At 44.5% G+C, this 19920-nt stretch overlaps 1 protein-coding gene across 6 annotated transcripts in view; it reads right to left on the bottom strand.

Annotated features, from left to right (window-relative positions):
* Nucleotides 1–19920, bottom strand: part of disp1 (dispatched homolog 1 (Drosophila)) — a 116178-nt gene that overhangs the window by 34357 nt on the left and 61901 nt on the right. For 2 of the 6 annotated variants that reach the window (XM_086263629.1, XM_086263624.1), the window contains exon 1: nt 6920–7161. The exons of 3 other annotated variants lie outside the window; for them this stretch is intronic. The gene's annotated coding sequence lies outside the window, so the exon portion shown is untranslated. Of the gene's footprint in view, nt 1–6638; nt 6756–6919; nt 7162–19920 lie in introns of those variants that run through there. One more of the 6 variants, XM_086263627.1, reaches the window with a different exon arrangement.

Below are 19920 nucleotides of genomic sequence, written 5' to 3' on the forward strand. Positions count from 1 at the left end.
CACATCTGAGCAACAAGTCATCCATCACAGTAGCCTGTTTTTCCCATCCGACACGCACGCTCTGTGTGTGTGTGTGTGTGTGTGTGTGTGTGTGTGTGTGTGTGTGTGTGTGTGTGTGTCTGTGTGTGTGTCTGTGTGTGTGTCATCTCGACATGAGCAAGTGGCGAAACATGAGCACGGCAGCCCCCCCGAGGTCAGGGGTGGCTGAGGAAGGATGAGGTTAGAAAAGGAGAGAAGAGAGCTGGGGGATGGCCAGATGAAGTCATTAGTCTGAGGCTACGTCCACACTGGCCCGGATAGATTTGAAAACGGCGTTTACGTCTGAAAACGCTCCGCGTCCCCACTAGAGTTTTCAGTTGTTTTCACAGAGTTGTGCGTTCACATTGAAACGGCCCAAAACGCTAACGTACCAGTCCTGCGCATGCGCAAAATCGAGTGAGAATTAAAGAATTTGAAGAAAAGCTATCTGGAGCACGTACAGACTGATATGAATTTTTTTTTAGGGCTGTCAAAATTGAGAGCAATCAAAACAAACAAACAAACTGCTGTATAATGCACTCCGCTCTTTGTTTAATTGGTCACATGACTGCATCACGTGACTAACATGCGTCATCGTTTTAGAAACTGTGCGTTTTCGCTGTCCACACTGCGACGTGGCCAGTTCCGTTTTGAAATGTATTCGTTTTTCCTTGGGGAAAGCGCCGTCTCAGGCTACGTCCACATGTACACGGGCATTTTTGAAAACGGAGATTTTCCGTTTTCGTTTAAAAAAAAAAAAAAAAAAAAAAAAAAAAAAAAAAAAAAAAAATCCCGTCCACACGTAAAAGTCAGAAACGATGGAAAACACTGCTAGGAACATGCCAAAGCAGCAGGTGGCGCTATATTCCTATCCGTGTAGAAATGTTGGCCAATCAGAAGTCTACAGGGAGTGCAGAATTATTAGGCAAGTTGTATTTTTGAGGAATAATTTTATTACTGAACAACAACCATGTTCTCAATGAACCCAAAAAAACTCATTAATATCAAAGCTGAATGTTTTTGGAAGTAGTTTTTAGTTTGTTTTTAGTTTGAGCTATTTTAGGGGGATATCTGTGTGTGCAGGTGACTATTACTGTGCATAATTATTAGGCAACTTAACAAAAAACAAATATATACCCATTTCAATTATTTCTTTTTACCAGTGACACCAATATAACATCTCCACATTCACAAATATACATTTCTGACATTCAAAAACAAAACAAAAACAAATCAGCGACCAATATAGCCACCTTTCTTTGCAAGGACACTCAAAAGCCTGCCATCCATGGATTCTGTCAGTGTTTTGATCTGTTCACCATCAACATTGCGTGCAGCAGCAACCACAGCCTCCCAGACACTGTTCAGAGAGGTGTACTGTTTTCCCTCCTTGTAAATCTCACATTTGATGATGGACCACAGGTTCTCAATGGGGTTCAGATCAGGTGAACAAGGAGGCCATGTCATTAGTTTTTCTTCTTTTATACCCTTTCTTGCCAGCCACGCTGTGGAGTACTTGGACGCGTGTGATGGAGCATTGTCCTGCATGAAAATCATGTTTTTCTTGAAGGATGCAGACTTCTTCCTGTACCACTGCTTGAAGAAGGTGTCTTCCAGAAACTGGCAGTAGGACTGGGAGTTGAGCTTGACTCCATCCTCAACCCGAAAAGGCCCCACAAGCTCATCTTTGATGATACCAGCCCAAACCAGTACTCCACCTCCACCTTGCTGGCGTCTGAGTCAGACTGGAGCTCTCTGCCCTTTACCAATCCAGCCACGGGCCCATCCATCTGGCCCATCAAGACTCACTCTCATTTCATCAGTCCATAAAACCTTAGAAAAACCAGTCTTGAGATATTTCTTGGCCCAGTCTTGACGTTTCAGCTTGTGTGTCTTGTTCAGTGGTGGTCGTCTTTCAGCCTTTCTTACCTTGGCCATGTCTCTGAGTATTGCACACCTTGTGCTTTTGGGCACTCCAGTGATGTTGCAGCTCTGAAATATGGCCAAACTGGTGGCAAGTGGCATCTTGGCAGCTGCACGCTTGACTTTTCTCAGTTCATGGGCAGTTATTTTGCGCCTTGGTTTTTCCACACGCTTCTTGCGACCCTGTTGACTATTTTGAATGAAACGCTTGATTGTTCGATGATCACGCTTCAGAAGCTTTGCAATTTTGAGACTGCTGCATCCCTCTGCAAGATATCTCACTATTTTTGACTTTTCTGAGCCTGTCAAGTCCTTCTTTTGACCCATTTTGCCAAAGGAAAGGACGTTGCCTAATAATTATGCACACCTGATATAGGGTGTTGATGTCATTAGACCACACCCCTTCTCATTACAGAGATGCACATCACCTAATATGCTTAATTGGTAGTAGGCTTTCAAGCCTATACAGCTTGGAGTAAGACAACATGCATGAAGAGGATGATGTGGACAAAATGCTCATTTGCCTAATAATTCTGCACTCCCTGTAGAAGCCTCGGTGGGAAATAGTAAACAAAGCTGGGGTATAGAAGCAGAACCAAGTGATATGTGTGGAGGGACAGTAACTGTGTGTGTATGTAAGCATTTAAACACTGCAGAGAGTACAAGTAACAGTATTGTAGAAATTCATTTCACCGAAACAATAACCTGGCGCACAGTGTGACGTCAAAAAAGGCGCACACCTTTGACGCTGCGTTTTCTCCGTTTTTCACATCCACGCGTAAACGCAAAAACAGTTTTCGAAAATATCCACCCTGGCAGGCATTTTTATAAATCTCCGTATTCAGTGACCGAAAACGCCGTTTACGTGTGGACAGAAGGTGCAAACGCATAGAAAAATTTGCGTTTTCAAAAATACCCGGGTATGTGTGGACGTAGCCTCAGTGTGGACGAGAGGCCAAAACGGAGAGAAAATGATGAGTGGACGTGGCCTGGGACTCCCACAGCTGTCAAAGAGCCTGGAACGGCTGAGGAAGGGCCGGTGTTCTGAGAAACCACCCTACTCTGACAAAACATCCTACCCGTATTATAATTTGACAGTGACTTGCGACTAAACGTAACCCTACCCCTACCCATAACCTTAAGAAGTATTCCAGATGGGTGAGAGAAAAAGAAGTTAATTCGGCGTTGGTTTTGTGCGCATGCGGCGCAGAAACATTGGGTAGGATGTTTTTCATGTAGGATGGATTCCCAGAACTGGACTGGGAGCAGCAGGGTTTGAAGGACGTTGCCTGAAAGCAGTGGCGTGTCCCAGGCCACCCCCCTAACCAGACTGGCCACCCCAGGTGCCACCCCGAAGCTAAAACAATAAAATTTAATGAAATATCAAATGTACGATTATGGTTTCACAGTGAAGCTCAGATGTCCGAGGGTAAGTGAATGCAGCACCGGCTTCTGCACTATGCGCATCATGTTAGCAAAGGTAGAAGAGCCACGCAGGAAAGACGGCACCACAGAAAACATTTTTTCAGCCAAAGATTAACAAGTTAACATAGCTGGACTAGCCATCGGACATTTGCACAGTGGGCTGATGACTTATTAATTTATTTATTTTTTTGTAACGGCATGAACAATGAGAGGTGGTGGATTGGCCAGATGCAGGTCGATGTGTAAAAATAACTCAGTTGTTTGGTGGTGGCTATGGAGGAGCTTCCACAGAGGCAACAGGTGGATGAGGGAAGGGGAGGCAGTAGGAGAGCCCCGAGGCAGCCACCAGTCCGAGTGTCAGGTGAACTGAACTTCAGGTAAGAAGTTATGAGCTGCAGTGTATCTGGGTCAGATATAAACCACGTTTAGGTGGAGTTTATTTTCGTTGTGCTGACTTTTTACCCTCAGTTGCAATAACTCATACTGCGTTCTAGCCAGTTTGACGGAGTTTTTATACAGCTGGGTGGGTGCTATGATGTTACTGATAGTGAACTTTATTTTATTCATAAGGTTAGTAGAGTTGCCAACGGCTCCTTAAAAAAATGGAATGGTCCGTCATTCAGAGAAAATATTACACGTTTCGTATTGAGCTGAGAAGAGACGCAGTTTGTCCCGGACTTTAGCTATAATGAAAAAAAGACACAAAGCTGGAGTTATTCTGTCGTAACGCTGCACAGCTGCCTCTTCTTCTCTCATTCTCTCCCCCTGCCTCTCCTGTTGCTACTTCAATCATGAAACTGATCAATGATCAGCTGATCGGCTTTTCTCTCTTGTTTGTTTATCGCCCACTTTGCGCCAGAAAGAGGAAACCAGCGGATGTCGCGCTAAACAACAGCAGCACGTTTAAGCTTGATCAGCTGTTGTTAGAATGTATTTAATATTAATTTCTAGTATCAGCTGATGTTTGCTGGAGCCACAGCTGTAAAGCTGCTGGTCATGATGTCGGTTTGGATATGTGGTGAGAGGGAAACATGAAGATGAAACCAGGAGATGTCCTTACTGAATCATCAGAGCTGTGATGGAGAAAAAGGTTTACCTTTTAGGTGACATGGATGAGTTGAAGTTATGAACTGTTTCTGAGAGACAAATAACACCAGGATCCTTTTTTAGGTAGCTGACAGCTGGTAACTGTGCAGGGGCGGATCTAGCAAAGTGTTGCCAGGGGGCCAGGTAGGGCATTAACAGGGAGAGGGGGGCACAAAGACATACTTTTCTTTCTTATTATCATTTAAAATATTTAGCTTTTATTAAATAATTATCTGAATCTTGCGAACAAAGTTTTTATCTGATGTAAAATGTATAGAAATTATACATATACCAACAAGACTTCTCACAGTTTGTGAGAAGATTATCTTTTTTTAATAGGCATTGGTTTTGCATTGGCTAATTTGCCAATTGTATGTTAAAATGTTCGTATTTTAATATTAAAAAATGTTTTTGCCCAAAACATATGTGCACTACATGTCAGTAAAAATACTATGCAAATATTGATGTCCTTGACTGCTGAATAAACACTAACTGATTGTATCTCTTGTACTTTATCAACGTAGTATCTAAAAACTTTGCACCGTAGTGGTTAAAATCTCATTCTAATAAGAGTTAAAAGCGCATTCGGTTATTAGGTTTATAGGATTATTGAATTATAGTTAACGGTTGGTAGAATTGTTTTTAACATTATCTGACAATTGCATCTGCCACCCTTCTCCAAATCTGTGCCCCTACCTGCCCCCCCCAACAAAAATTTTCTAGACACGCCACTGCCTGAAAGTCGATGAGCTTTTGCTCAAACTGCAGACACAAGCTGGGCCTCGCATCTCTCTTCAAAATAAAAGCTGACGGCTTGAACAACTACAACTCTTCTCACTCCACCTATTTCATGAAGGAACGTCTGCTGCTATTTATCAAGTGTACCGAGAAGGATTTCAGCAGATTTGATTTCATGGAAAAAATAAAATAAATAAATAAAAATAAATAAAATGCTGATAATATTGATTACATGGTTACAGTCGGTTTCTCATTACGTAAAGTTTTTGTTTTTACAGAAACAGAAACTTCTTCTATATGGCTGAAAGCACACGACAGTACGTGGCTCCAATTTCCCAGATTTCTTGCACGATCGTCCGGCTCAGGTGGAAATAATCTGACAGGCTCTGAATGTCTATGAGAAGGAAGTGTGAAATACAGTGACCCCGAATCCTAAACCATCACTCCTACTTAATCCGACATGTCAAACTCCGTCTAGACTCTGAACGATGAAGTGCCATTTCCCTTCATTCTCCTATAAAAAGCGGCAGCTTTACTTGTGCCAGCAGGGATAAAGCTACGCTGTTCTCCTCAAAGCCCGAAAGGCTTCAGTAAGAAAAATATGTCCCCTAAAAAAAGATTCACTGCGCAAGCAGCTTGGAGTAACGCAAGCGATGACGAGGTGCCTCGTCTTCTTCTGCTGCCGTCTTTCATGTCAGCTTTATGATTACGGGGTGTGAGAGAAGGAGAACCTAAGGCGACAGGCATCTAACGGCACCACTAGGCAAGGCATCCTGCATCCCTTTAATTAAAGCTAATAGGCAGCAATTACCAGGAATCAGTCAAGAGACGGTTAATACCAACACTGCCTCTAATAATAATTAGAACATCAACAGCAGGCATTCAGTTCGTGCTGGTGCACACATGCCTCGCACCGCTCCAGGATTAGCCGGGCTTTAAAAGAAAACACAACTAGATGGGAGTAGCTCGCCATGTCATGTCTGTGTCATGTTTATGCCCTCATTACAATTTATATGCTCACTAGAAATATGGCATCAAGTTACCCTCTAAAAAATGTGACTGCATCAAAAGGTTAAAATTGAGTGTTTACATGAAACGCTCCAAATCTGCCCCAGATTGTTATGAGTCTGTACACGGTTACTGATACAGTTTAAATGTGCATGTTTACGGTGCTCACATGAGTGTAATCCAGCCTAAATCAGATACGGAGTAATGAATGGAGTCTCCGTCCAAATGTGAGTGAACGGTGAACGCGCTTATATTCAGTGCGGCTGCTCTTTATGGGTAAATCATGACGATATTAACCTTATACGCGGTAAGTAGATCAAACTGCAGTTACATGAGTGGGACAACAATGAGAAAGCTCGCGCCAGAGCTGTTAATCACCTTTTGAGGGCTAAAGCTTAAATGCACGCTGCTGGCCAGAGGAGACGGATCAGTCTACTTACAAACAACACGGCAGATCGATTCCCCCAAACTGGAGCGCCGTGAGCTGTCCACGGAGGAAGGGGGAAGTGATTTTGGGCTTCGTCTAACTGCGCTTCCAGCCAAACCACTTGGATAGACACACTGACGCTCGTGGACCCAAACAGCACACAGCTCTCTTACACGCACCGCGGCTCACACTCGCACACTTTCTCCTCAGAAAGGTCTCGGAAGTCCGGTGAAACTGTGAGCACTGTGAGCAGTGCTGCAGTCAACAACTGTGTGCAGGCCCCGTGGTACCTACCGTGCTCGGTGTCTCCCGGTGCTTTCGCTTATTATCGCCGGTGGAATCCACAGCACGCGACGCAGCGTAACCCCAAACAGAGGCAAAAATAATAATGGCAACAAAACACAAACGAACCAGCTCCGGTAAAGTTAGAACATCCACAAGAGCCCGGAAACAAACCGTACAACCGGGGAGGGAAAAATAAAGCAGCAACAAGTCTAGAGGACAGCGGAGTGTTTATCGTGGGAGTGTGTCCTGAGAAACACCCACCCACACGAGCTCCAGCTATCTGCTCTCCAGAGGCAGGAGGCGGTGGGCTGGGACTAAACCGGGCAGCACTGATAGGACGGTCACACCGTCCGCTTTAACCCGCTCACTGCCACACGCCACAGCGGTGGCACGCGCATATATAATAAGAATAACAATAACTTTATCCTATGCTACATCCTGAGGGAAATTCTTTTGTCATGCACATGCTCAAAGCAGCAGGAGAGCCAGAGGAACAGATGAATATTAGTGTACAGTAATATACAGTAAGATAGTTATTTGATACTATGCCTTGCACTAACGAAGTAATATTTATAACTATATCCTGGAGAATAAATAACTTAACTATCAGTGCAGGCGATTCTAGGAAGTGACATAGTATTGTGCAATAGAATAAAGGGAGTAGCAGCGTATAATGGGGGGATGAAACAAATATCCAATAAGGTACTGTTGGGTAATATTGCACGGTCTGAAAGGGAACAGAATAACATTGGTAATAGTCTCAGGAAAATCACCTACAGAGTGAGGAGTGTATATAAATCCCCCTCTCGCCCCTGCGAGCGGTTCATCCTTCAAGCTCGGGTCCTCTACCAGAGGCCTGGGAGCTTGAGGGTCCTGCGCAGTATCTTAGCTGTTCCCAGGACTGCGCTCTTCTGGACAGAGATCTCCGATGTTATTCCCGGGATCTGCTGGAGCCACTCGCCTAGCTTGGGAGTCACCGCACCTAGTGCTCCGATTACCACGGGGACCACCGTTACCTTCACCTCCACATCCTCTCGAGCTCTTCTCTGAGCCCTTGGTATTTCTCCAGCTTCTCGTGTTCCTTCTTCCTGATATTGCTGTCATTTGAACCGCTACATCGATCACTACGGCCGTCTTCTTCTGTTTGTCTACCACCACTATGTCCGGTTGGTTAGCCACCACCATTTTGTCCGTCTGTATCTGGAAGTCCCACAGGATCTTAGCTCGGTCATTCTCCACCACCCTTGGGGGCGTGTCCCATTTTGACCTCGGGACTTCCAGGTTATACTCAGCACAGATGTTCCTGTACACTATGCCGGCCACTTGGTTATGGCGTTCCATGTATGCCTTGCCTGCTAGCATCTTGCACCCTGCTGTTATGTGCTGGATTGTCTCTGGGGCATCTTTACACAGCCTGCACCTGGGGTCTTGCCTGGTGTGATAGACCCCAGCCTCTATGGATCTTGTGCTCAGAGCTTGTTCTTGTGCTGCCATGATTAGTGCCTCTGTGCCGTCTTTCAGTCCAGCTTTGTCCAGCCACTGGTAGGATTTCTGGATATCAGCCACCTCCCCCATCTCCCGGTGGTACATACCGTGCAGGGGCCTGTGCTTCCATAATGGTTCCTTCTCTTTCTTGGGTTTTCGTATTTGTGAATGTTCGTTGTCTCATCCTGGATCGTGGTGCTCACACTCACCAGTCCCCGGCCTCCTTCCTTCACTTAGCGTACAGCCTCAGTGTGCTGGACTTGGGGTGAAACCCTCCGTGCATGGTCAGGAGCTTCTATCGCCTCCTTTGGCCAGCTTATTATCCCAGCAGGGTACCTGATCACGGCCAGGGCGTACGTGTTGATGGCCCGGATCTTGTTCTTCCCATTCAGCTGACTCCTCAGGACTTGCCTGACCCTCTGCAGGTACTTGGTGGTTGCAGCTTTTCTAGTGACTACACTTCTCCAGTCCGAACAACATCCCGATGTCATCGCTGTATATCCTGGTGGTGTGGATCAGTGAATCGATGTCTCGTTCAGTCTTGGCATACAGCTTGATGTCATCCATGTACAGGAGGTGGCTGACAGCTGCTCCGTTCTGTAGTCTGTATCTGTAGCCATTCTGGTCACTGACCTCACTGAGGGGGTTCAGGCCTGTGCAGAGCAGCAGTGGGCACAGAGCATCTCCTCGGTAGATCCCGCACTTGATGGTGACTTGTGCTATGGGCTTGAATGTGGCCCAGTGTTGTCTGCAACATCCCCATTGAGTTCCTGATGAAGGCTCTTAGGGTCCTGTTGATCTTGTATAGCTCCAGGATCAAGGTGTGGGGCATTGAGTCATAGGCCTTCTTGTAATCAATCCAGGCAGTGCACAGGTTGGTCAGTCTGGTCCTGCAGTCTCAGCTGATTGTTTGGTCTACCAGAGGCTGGTGTTTTGCGCCTCTGGTATTCTTACACACACACACACACACACACACACACACACACACACACACACACATTATATATACACATAATACATTTAACACAACTTGGTGGGCTATTCACAAAACTTAAGAGAATAGAAACATCCTAATATTGATACCAATACTATCAGTAGTAGGCATGGGTATCGTTTAGGTTTAATCCGATACCGGTGCCAAACCGGTACTTTTGAAACTGTGCCGGTGCTTAAAGAATGGAGAACACAAAATTGGTCCAAAAACCTCTCATGTTCAGCTGTTTTTTTTGTAAAAAGATAACAATGTTAGCCTTTTCTGCAGCTATGGGGCATATATGGTATCACTCTTGGCTGGAAGCAGTGCTTAAACAATGGAAAAAACACAAACTTTGTCCAAAAACCTCTCATGTTTAACTGTTTTCCACTTTTTCTTTGATCATTTTAGCCTTTTTGGCCAGGGTGAAGGGAGTATCTGCCATCAAACAAGAAGACAGCCGCATGTAGCTACGATGGTGTTTGCTAGTTCACCTTACATGCATTAATGTAATAACGTGGTTAGCCTACTCAACGTAAATTATAATGGCACCTGGATACCGGTACCCATCCCTGATCAGTAGTATTTGGATCAATCCGCTGCCCACGTGTTCTCCCTGTGTGTGTGTGTGTGTGTGTGTGTGTGTGTGTGTGTGTCAGTGCCAGTTCATTGTCTGGCTTCCTCCCACAGTCCAAAGACAGGCATGCTAAGAGGACTGTTTGCTCCTAAACTGGCCACAGGAGTGAACGCTCGTCTGTCAGTACACCTTAGCCCTGCAGTAGACTGCCAACCTGTGCGGGGGTGTACCCAACCTTTCCGTCCATGACAGCCTGAGAGACTGTATACATGGACAAAATTGGTTAACCTACCTGTAAGTCATTAAGTCAGCTCCCAAATCACCCCCAGCACACACCGCTGTTCATTACCAAAACAGACTGCACCAAGCGTACTCGGCACTTTAAGCGTCTTCTGCCTACAAACAGCTATGTGGCCATTTTTTTAAAAAGTCAGAATTTACCTTGAACTCCTTGAACCAGAGTCCTCATTAGGATGGTCATACTCTCAGTGCTTGATTCAAATGAAGAGGTTATTTATCCAGCTGAGTCAAGATCTGTGTGAAAGTGTGATATCAAGTGGCCAAAGGAGGCTGTCAGCAGCCGCCCTTACACAGACCGTAAACGGCCTATAATTATCTGAAATTCTACCACATAATTCCTTAATAAGGCTGCACCCATTCTTAATGCATCAGATTACGTAAATTACACATTACTGTTCTGATGTGCTAGCAGCTCTTCTGGCTTTACTAAAGTATCTACTTTAAAGATCTCTCCCTCCTCCACATCCACGCTACCAAACCTCTGGGCTCACCAAATCAATACACTACTTCATGACAGTTTGAGAATATATACAACAGCTACCCCGTGCACACGAAGGATCTTGTGAGTCACTCTGAAAAAGAATTAGTTGCAAAAAGCATGATTTTACATGTTACAGAACTCATTTCTGTCCATACAGGTCATAACATTGTTGTACATTCTGTTCCTCTTGCTGGCACGTTGAAATAAAACGTGTAGTTTACTCTTATACAGCAAAAAAAGAATGAAACGATCAATGAAACATGCTCCGTACGAGGCCGCTTTTTATTTAAAACCCAGGTTTTTTCGGAGATTAATCACGATGGTCAGCGCCATCTTTCACCTTCTATTTGTGGTCTCCAGTTTGAGAAATGCTTTGTGCTCATGATCTGTAGAAAGTTCTGGAAATGCTTTCATGTTTGCTCGCAGGAAGCTGATTCTTCTCAGCGGGGGAGATGGTTTATCGCAGGGGATGCTGGGAAGCCAGAGGGTCGTACCTGGCTTTAATTTCAGCTGTCCGACAGGATTAGGCCACAGTTCATATACTGAGCTGTAATTATGTGCAGTAGTGATGTGCTGGTTCACAGCTGGCCCCGGGGCCAGACAGGACCTAAGCCTTCAAGGCTTTGGAGTCATCATCTAATAACAACTGTGCACTAACTCATTGTTCATTGTCATGCACTGCACCCTTTCTTTTGTGAAAAGGAGCCTCGCTGTTGCCTGATCAAGTCCAAAATGATTGAAGCAGAAGACTTCCTCTAACAGCACGATCGGTTCAGATTCTACTAAGACCAACATTAATAAAAATGTGGAGTAGAAACATGGTAAAGTCCCAGTTTGGGTTTTCTTTCCCAGCCGACATCAAAGGCTGCTTTGGGGACGGAGGCCCCGGTGTGGCCCCTGAGCACACTGCACACAACTCACTGATTTCAACAGGTTTAGAGGACGGGAGGGGAAAAGGGGGTGGGAGAGAAAGAGAAGGACGCGATGTTTCCAAACCATTTAAGGCTGTGACGTGACAATATTTAAATTCACTGTTTCCCAAGCACTAATTACAAACGTGGGGGTCAGAATGACTATCATTTCCCTCCCGTTGTGGATCTGAAAGCAAGTACGACAACGAGCAGCCCACACGGCAAACTCGTCGTCTCTGCCCGGAAACCTCAAACAGCTGCAATAAAGAAAAAACACGGGAGAAGAAGAAAGCCTCTGTGCCAGGCCCATAAGTTAAAACATGATCCAACTCGTGACAAAAAAAACAAAACATTAAGAGTAGAGCAGGGCGATATAACCGAAAATATTTATCACGATATACGTTTGAAAACTTGTGATAACGATATAACTGACGATATAATTGACACGAGACAAAATACTTTACAACTCCACAATTTTTTTAGTGCAAAAAACCATCAATGTATTTTCACTTAAACAAGCAGCTGTTTTTTGCATTAAAGTTATATAAAATGTAACAGTGCAAATTCCTCGCTGACAGTTTAACCAAAAGGCATTTCCAGTGGAAACTGGCCGACATATCCTCAGCATAACCATGTATAATATCCACAAAACTTAAAAAGAGGTCATACACACACAATACGGTAACATTATGTTGAAGCACAGCACGTATCACTCCGCGAGGCTCCGCCTACGATAGCCGTAATGCTCCCACAATCCATCAAGCGGTGCGACTTCGTAGCTTAGCAAAGTCGTACTGAAACATTTGACAGATTTTCGAGCGCCGTGCACATAAAATCGTTTCGAGGTCAGTAAACACAACCAGAGTTCATACATAAGGCACACGGGATTATAAGGGGCTCTGCCTGATTTTAAGTGTGCCGTACTTTCCAAACAATACGGTAATAACGACGGCCCGCTAGCATGCGCTACCAAAAATAGTGCTTTGTTGTGTATCTGAGGGACGAAAGCTAAACCAGTTCCACACCAGTGAAGCTGCAGCATTTTTACAAACCAGTTCAGATTCATCTGTTTCATTCAACGATCTGCTTTCGCTCTTCCCCTTCTCCGTCGCCGCCATGCTTTTTTCGCCACGTGCGTATGAAAACAAAGGCGCTGCGCATGCACGTTTTACCCATATTCTATCGCCATATTTCATTTTCTTGTCGTTGCCCAACATTACACCGGTATTACCGTGAACAGTATGATATGGCCCAGCCCTAATTAAGAGCGATCTAACAGCAGAGCATGCTGGTCATTATGAGGTTTGTCATACACGCAGGAGGGGGCAGGTAATCCTAGAAGTTCACTGCAGCTACCTACGGTGGCGACAATGTCTGGCTGACGGGGGAGAGGATGAGAGAAAGGCAAAGAAATATTGAGAAGCACTGGAGTGACGATAACAGCATGAAGAAAAACAAACTAAAAAAGAGTGACTGACTGGACAACTAAAATTGGGGGGGCATAAAGTCTGAAGGACCCGGAAACACAATCCCTCCAACACCCCGGCTGTGTGGATCTCCCACCCGATGGACAGCGAGGGTCCAGTGAGCCCTGATTGGCTGTAGTCCAGCTGACACCTTCACATTTAGAGACAAGAGCCTTTCTTCTCCGCTATCCACGGCTCAACATTTTACAAAACAAACCTCAATTGTGCGCTCGTGACGAGCCACATGTCGCACATATGTGCACTGGGCTTGTTGCAAGGACACAGCCTCTGGCAAATTGCTGTACTCATCCTTTGTAACGCTTCCAAATAAAGGCGCCACTGCAGCTTTATGTGTATATGCAAAGTTAGCTGCCTGATGGCTCAGTCACACTACGGTTAAAATGGGATGAAACTGGAAAAATTGGTGGTTTAATGGTGACTGATTGCAAATAGGCGACCACCTTCAATCTCAAGGAGACGTAGGTTGGGACAAGAAGCTACTTAGCTAGCAGTGCTAGTTATAACACATTTATCATTTTCTTTGATATACAGCGCACGGTTAAAAGAAAATAAAACACACAAGAGTAAAAAACTGAAGGAAGAGTTTGGCAGAGCACTAATGTCCACATTACTCCCAGAGGTGCCAACCGGTAACTCTGGTGTGAATGACATCACGTCCATGTTTGAGCTGTACTGATTGGCTGGTGTGAAACTGAAAGGCAGGAAAAGCTGCTGATTGTGGTATAATTTTTTTTAAAACTATTTGAGAAAATAAATCATCCCTTCGATCAGTTCAGCATTTAAAGACCGCTTGGCACGGACACAGCCTCAGGGCTGGACCAAAAACCAAACCCAGCCTTTGGGAGGTATCGCCCAGCAGTAAAGAAAAGATCTGATTAAAAAAGGACAAAAACTTTATTAAACAGATTTAGTTAGAAACAGGCCAATTATTTCTCTTTAATGCAGGAAAATATGCACCACTTAATCCGAGCTTTCTCGATACAGCTGATTTTCCTGAGGAGCTCTGGAGCAGCCTTTGTCCTTCCCTGGCTTTTTTCTTTTGATGCTCCTTTCCACCTCTCTGTCAATAAACTGTCAATAAACTACAAAGTCCCTGAGAAATGTCCCAGTCTGGGAAAAGAGACACTTTAGTCCAAACTCCTCTCTGTTGTTGATCAGAGAGCGAGCAGCCGGGATGGCTGGGACAGAGAAAAGAAGGGAAAGCATGCAAACGGCAGGTTCTTATAAAAGGAGAGAGAAGAAGCAGCAGAGAAACAAGAACCCGGCAAATTAGGAGCGTCTGCGAAACACAACAGAGGAAGCAAAGAGGGCTTCGTTTAGGAGGACAGAACCATCGTCTGATCTCAGAAACAAATACAGAAATAAAGAAAAAGGGAAAGTCGGAGCACGGCTAGAGGCAGAAAGGGCAGCTAGCAGAAAAGAGATGCACAGACACACACAGACAGACACGCACGCACGGTAACACACATATATGCATGTACGCACACACGCATGCATGCACACACACACACACAAAGGGCTGTGTAGGAGGAATTTGGTGGACAGATGTTTGTGTCTGAATTAATGGAGGACAGTTCCCCTTTGAGTAGAACAAAGTTTGTGTTTGCTCATCAGGAGGACAACAGCCTTTGAAAGACTGCCCAAACACACGCACACACGCAGCTTCTATCTGTGTGTGTGTGTGTGTGTGTGTGTCTGTGTGTGTCTGTGTGTGTGTCTGTGTGTGTGTCTGTGTGTCTGTGTGTGTGTCTGTGTGTGTGTCTGTGTGTGTGTCTGTGTGTGTCTGTGTGTCTGTGTCTGTGTGTCTGTGTGTGTGTGTCTGTGTGTGTGTCTGTGTGTGTGTCTGTGTGTGTGTCTGTCTGTGTGTGTCTGTGTGTCTGTGTCTGTGTGTCTGTGTGTGTGTGTCTGTGTGTGTGTCTGTGTGTGTGTGTGTGTGTGTGTGTGTCTGTGTGTGTCTGTGTGTGTCTGTGTGTGTGAGAGAGAGTCTCTCCATTTGAAAACTTCCAGTAATATTAGAGAGTTCATAGAAAAATACAGCAGAGCCGACCAATCACAGCTCTGAAGTCTCAGGGTGATGTTTGTGTAGCAGCAGTTTGTGACGGGCCTTCATGCCAGCTTCTTTCCAGCATCTTAATCCAAGACTGTAACAGAGACATATACTCTCCATGGAACAACACTGTTCAAACAAACAGTGACAGAAACTAAAGAATAAAAACTACAGTGACAGAAGAGAATCAATTGTAAAGACTAAACAGAAAATAGACGACTACAGTAACTCCATCATCATTTCATCTTCATTCCTTATGCTTAAAAGCTCACGTGACTGATGTTAATGTGCTGATCTATTGACTGTAAACGTGTAGTTTAAAACACTGCTCAAAATCATATCTAGTAATAATTCAGCTTTTAGCGTATGATTTATAGGCAGGTCATTGTTTACCAGCATAGATGGATGTAAATAACAATCACAAACAAAGCTCATAATGACATGAACCCTACCAACCATCAGATCCTAACGTACACGTCCCTATTGCATTTCTGATGGTTCCAAATTGCTGAGACATTTTTAATTCATAACATAAGTTACATGGTTTGTAAAATACAGTAAAATAACAGTGCTTTTAAAAGAACGGCGAGGACGACGTCGGAGCATTTTAACACGGACAGGCCTAAAGACAGAAACAGCGATCAAACTGTGATCACATCCATGTGTCACATTTCTTCAGGGGCCTCTGAGGGCGGGACATTGGACGGCCTTGCAGAGGAAAAAGAGGACAAAAAAAAAAAAAAGCCCTGACAATTTTTTTGCACTGTTGCAAAAGCAGGAGGTGGTGTGAGATCACATCCTGCTGTTATAAACCTTTTGGCAGATGTGAAGGTGTGGGGACGTGAAAAATGAAACAAGCTGTGAGAAAGGAGGGTGGAAATGCTTCAGTGGGAGAGAAGTGGAAGAAAGAGGTGTCACTGAGGTGTCACCGCTGGTCGCGGCTGAAAGGCAGAGACAACCTGGAAACCTGTTGATGACATCAACACCTGTGCTGTGCTCTGAGAAGCTTCATGCCGCCCTCCTTATCTCAAACAGCTGAGCTGAATAAACGAGCTACACTCCACAGAACATCTATAACACGCCCGTGTTTCTCCCACACTGGTTTCCATCAAGTGTTCACATCTTCCCCGCTGTAGTTTTGTTTGCGTCTGACTGGGAGCTTATCCAGCAAGGACTGCCACAGAACATATTTCTGGTAGCAACAGTCTGTTTTCCTGCTGTTGGTATGTTATTTGTCCCAGATGCAACCACCGCAAATATGCAGACTTCTGAATGTGTCATTGCAAGAGCTCACTCTGCTCACCCTGCCTGAAAAGGGGCATCGGTCTTTGCACACAGCAATTATTAACATGTTTTTGAAAAATGTTCATTATTAATTCTTTCGATTTTCGTAAACATGTTTATTTTCATCCTTCTGTCACTGCTATGTTACCTTCTCCATCCTCTTCAGCTTGTTTAATGTGCATCGCCTTCAAACCCCAAGCAGAGGAGTCAGAACCCCAAATACATTTTTAAAAGTATTTAATAAATGTGATGCTAATAAGTATTTATAAGATTAAGGCAGCACGGTGGCACGGTGGTCAGCACTGTTGCCGCACAGCAAGAAGGTCCTGAGTTCAATTCCACCATCAGGCCGGGGTCTTTCTGTGTGGAGTTTGCATGTTCTCCCCGTGTTTGCGTGGGTTCTCTCCGGGTACTCCGGCTTCCTCCCACCGTCCAAAGACATGCAGCTTGTGGGGATAGGTTAATTGGATAATCCAAATTGTCACTAGCTGTGAATGTGCGAATGAATGTGAGTGTGAATGGTTGTCTGTCCCTGTGTGTTGGCCCTGCGACAGACTGGCGACCTGTCCAGGGTGAACCCCGCCTCTCGCCCTATGACAGCTGGGATAGGCTCCAGCGACCCCGAAAAGGCTAAGCGGAAGCGGATGGATGTCTTTATAGTTGTTACGGAATATATATTCTTAGTGCTTATTTTTTTAATATATTGTTTTATGTATTTTAATAATAAAGGCCTCTATGAAGCAAAGCCAGCTGTGAGAGAGAACGAGGTCAGAGGGTGATAGGTCGCCTTAGCAACAGCTTAAGTTAGGGGACGTTTAAGAAAAAGGAAGTTTAGTGCAGAGCTGCAGAGGCAATATTAAGAACAGGAAACCAGAACTAGGTAACACACACACACACACACACACACACACACACACACACACACACACACACACACACACACGAGGAGTTGTTTTGATCGAAGCTGTGTGTGACGTATAAGAGAACTATATACACGCGTTTAGCTTGTAATGCTTTTAGACCGGTGGGTGCTTGCTAGTGTCCGCAGCTCTGCTTTTCCGGAAATGAAGAATAAAGATGATTTTGAGCTTTGACCACACCGAGTTGGGTTTTCTCTGTTCAATACTGGGATAAAAGAATCGGGTGTAATATAGTCCTGCTAATCGTGGTAAGCTATTTTTGTGTAAAAGCATGTTGAGGCAACGTTAGCTTGGCTTTGGAAGTGAATCAGAAAAAAGTCGTCTTCATAAAGTCGGAGTTCAGATTTTCTTATAAACTATAAAATGAAAAAGTGAGGGAACATTTAAAACAACCAACTGTTCAAACACAGTCGGCTAGTAAGAAAGCAACACAGCTATACTGTGCAACATGCTGTGAGCAACAAACAAAAACCGCTTCCTGCCGTGCTCGGCTTTGGCACAGTGTGTCCCACACTGCAATTTGTTGAGCTACACAGAGGACACTTTAGTTTTTATGGCCTTGTCCCTTTCATACAGCAGCGGGAGGAACGCTCTGCTGTGAGAACACGCCCCTGGCACGTCACCGCGGTGCCTGAAACAAAGATCCTGGTGCCAAAGCAAACGAAGTGACTTCATCCTGTGTCATCCAACTGAAGGACAAGGGAGCGCTTGGAGGGCCCTCTGAGGTTTGAGGGCTGTGCAGAGCTGGGTAGGAGAGAGCCGAAGTGGACACAGTTCTGGCTCAGATAGTGCTGTGTGCAGAATCACAATCAGAGGACTTTGCATGCATGCTCACACACGCTCTCATGTTGTCCTCTTCACATCCTTCTCATTACCCGTCTCCTCATTTGTCTCGCAGCTTCTTTTTCCATGACCTGAGTCAACAGGACCAAACAAAGACGCCGTGTGTGAAACAGCTGTAAGACAGCTGATTGATGATTTGATGTATTTTACGTTTCTCTTTCTCAAATGACATTTCAGTAAATCTTGATTTAGCTGATCTAACTTAATATTTAAAGGTATTTAATGGTGTGAGTGTATTTTTTAAGCACTCTAGGCTGATTGTTTTCAGTTCACTGGACTGTACCACTGAGGGCGGGAAGCGGGGGGTAATTTTGTCATAGTTTTTTTTAAATCTCAACAAATCGTAACCGTTTAAATTGATGTTACTGATTCTTGTCTTTAATATGAATTTGACAAACTCAACACTCCAGGAGCCATTGATGTAAGAACCTGTACAGATACACTGCACACAACACAAATGTCCAAAGTAAAGTGCCTTAAAAAAGACGCTCACACACTAAAGACAAAGAAAGATTTTTAGTTGTGCTCGCACAGCTGCTGCCAGATACGTTTAAAGACAAGCACCCAGGGCAAAGGTGGGTCTAATTTACAGCTGCAGTGTTTAAATGCTGACTAAAGAATTCGATGAACGCACTACATGGACCACACGCCTACAAAGCTGCAAGGTTTGTGAATGCATGTGTCATCTTAGATTTCTGTTAAATAAACAAAGAACACCTCTGATCTGCTCATCTGTACAAGAGTCACTACAGCAGATAGCTTCTAGTGCTGGGCCATATCATACCGTTCACAGTAATACCGGTGTAATGTTGGGCAACGATAAGAAAATGAAATATGGCGATAGAATATGGGTAAAACGCACATGCGCAGTGCCTTTATTTTCATACGCACACGGCAGAAAAAGCATGGCGGCGACGGAGAAGGGGAAGAGCGAAAGCAGATCGTTGAATGAAATGGATGAAGTAAGTGAAAATAAAATAAACAATAAAAGGTGAATCAAATGGACCATTGAGGCAAGGCTGGGATGGTCAATTTGGTAAAGTAAATCTGTTGGGCATCTTTCTTTGTCTTTAGACAACAATTCTGATGCAAAAGAGCCAAACGGGACAGGCCAAAAAAAATAAATTTAACTGTGAGTAATACGTTATGAAGCTTTAATCGCAGCCGAACCGGTTTACTCAGGAACAAATAAAACACTGGAACAAACCAAACATTAACATTTAGAAGTGATCTAAGTGACTTATATATCATGTTTAACCTCAGTAGTGAAATCTCTATTAATAAAAATAGTGTACATACGTGTACATACCTTAATAAAAACAAGCAGGTGAGATGTTAGAACGCTTTTATTTTTATTGTAGTGGACACTCAATACAATAGACAGCTGCTGGGGTTTGTTTAACCTGAGTAGCAAAAAGACCGCGGGGGGGTTGGAAACGATGTGCCGGGAGTCCGCTGTTCTCGCCGGCTCTAATGATCCTCGACCTCGCTGTCTGCTATGGCAGCGGTCCCCAATTTTGTTATCGTTTTTATCGTTTACTCGGTTTTCCTGGGTCTTTTCACGTGTGTTATGAATAAGTCTTCTTTTTTTCGGTACCGGTACTAGTTTTATTTTGTTGTATTTATCCGCGACACCTTAAAGGCCGGTCCGTGAAAATATTGTCGGGCATAAACCGGTCCGTGGCGCAAAAAAGGTTGGAGA

The sequence above is a fragment of the Aulonocara sp. 'chitande type north' Nkhata Bay genome, linkage group LG15 (genome assembly GCF_057382095.1).
Source record: "Aulonocara sp. 'chitande type north' Nkhata Bay isolate Kocher_YH1m ecotype deep benthic linkage group LG15, A_spYH_male_GT1.1, whole genome shotgun sequence".
NCBI classification, from domain to species: Eukaryota; Metazoa; Chordata; class Actinopteri; order Cichliformes; family Cichlidae; genus Aulonocara; species Aulonocara sp. 'chitande type north' Nkhata Bay.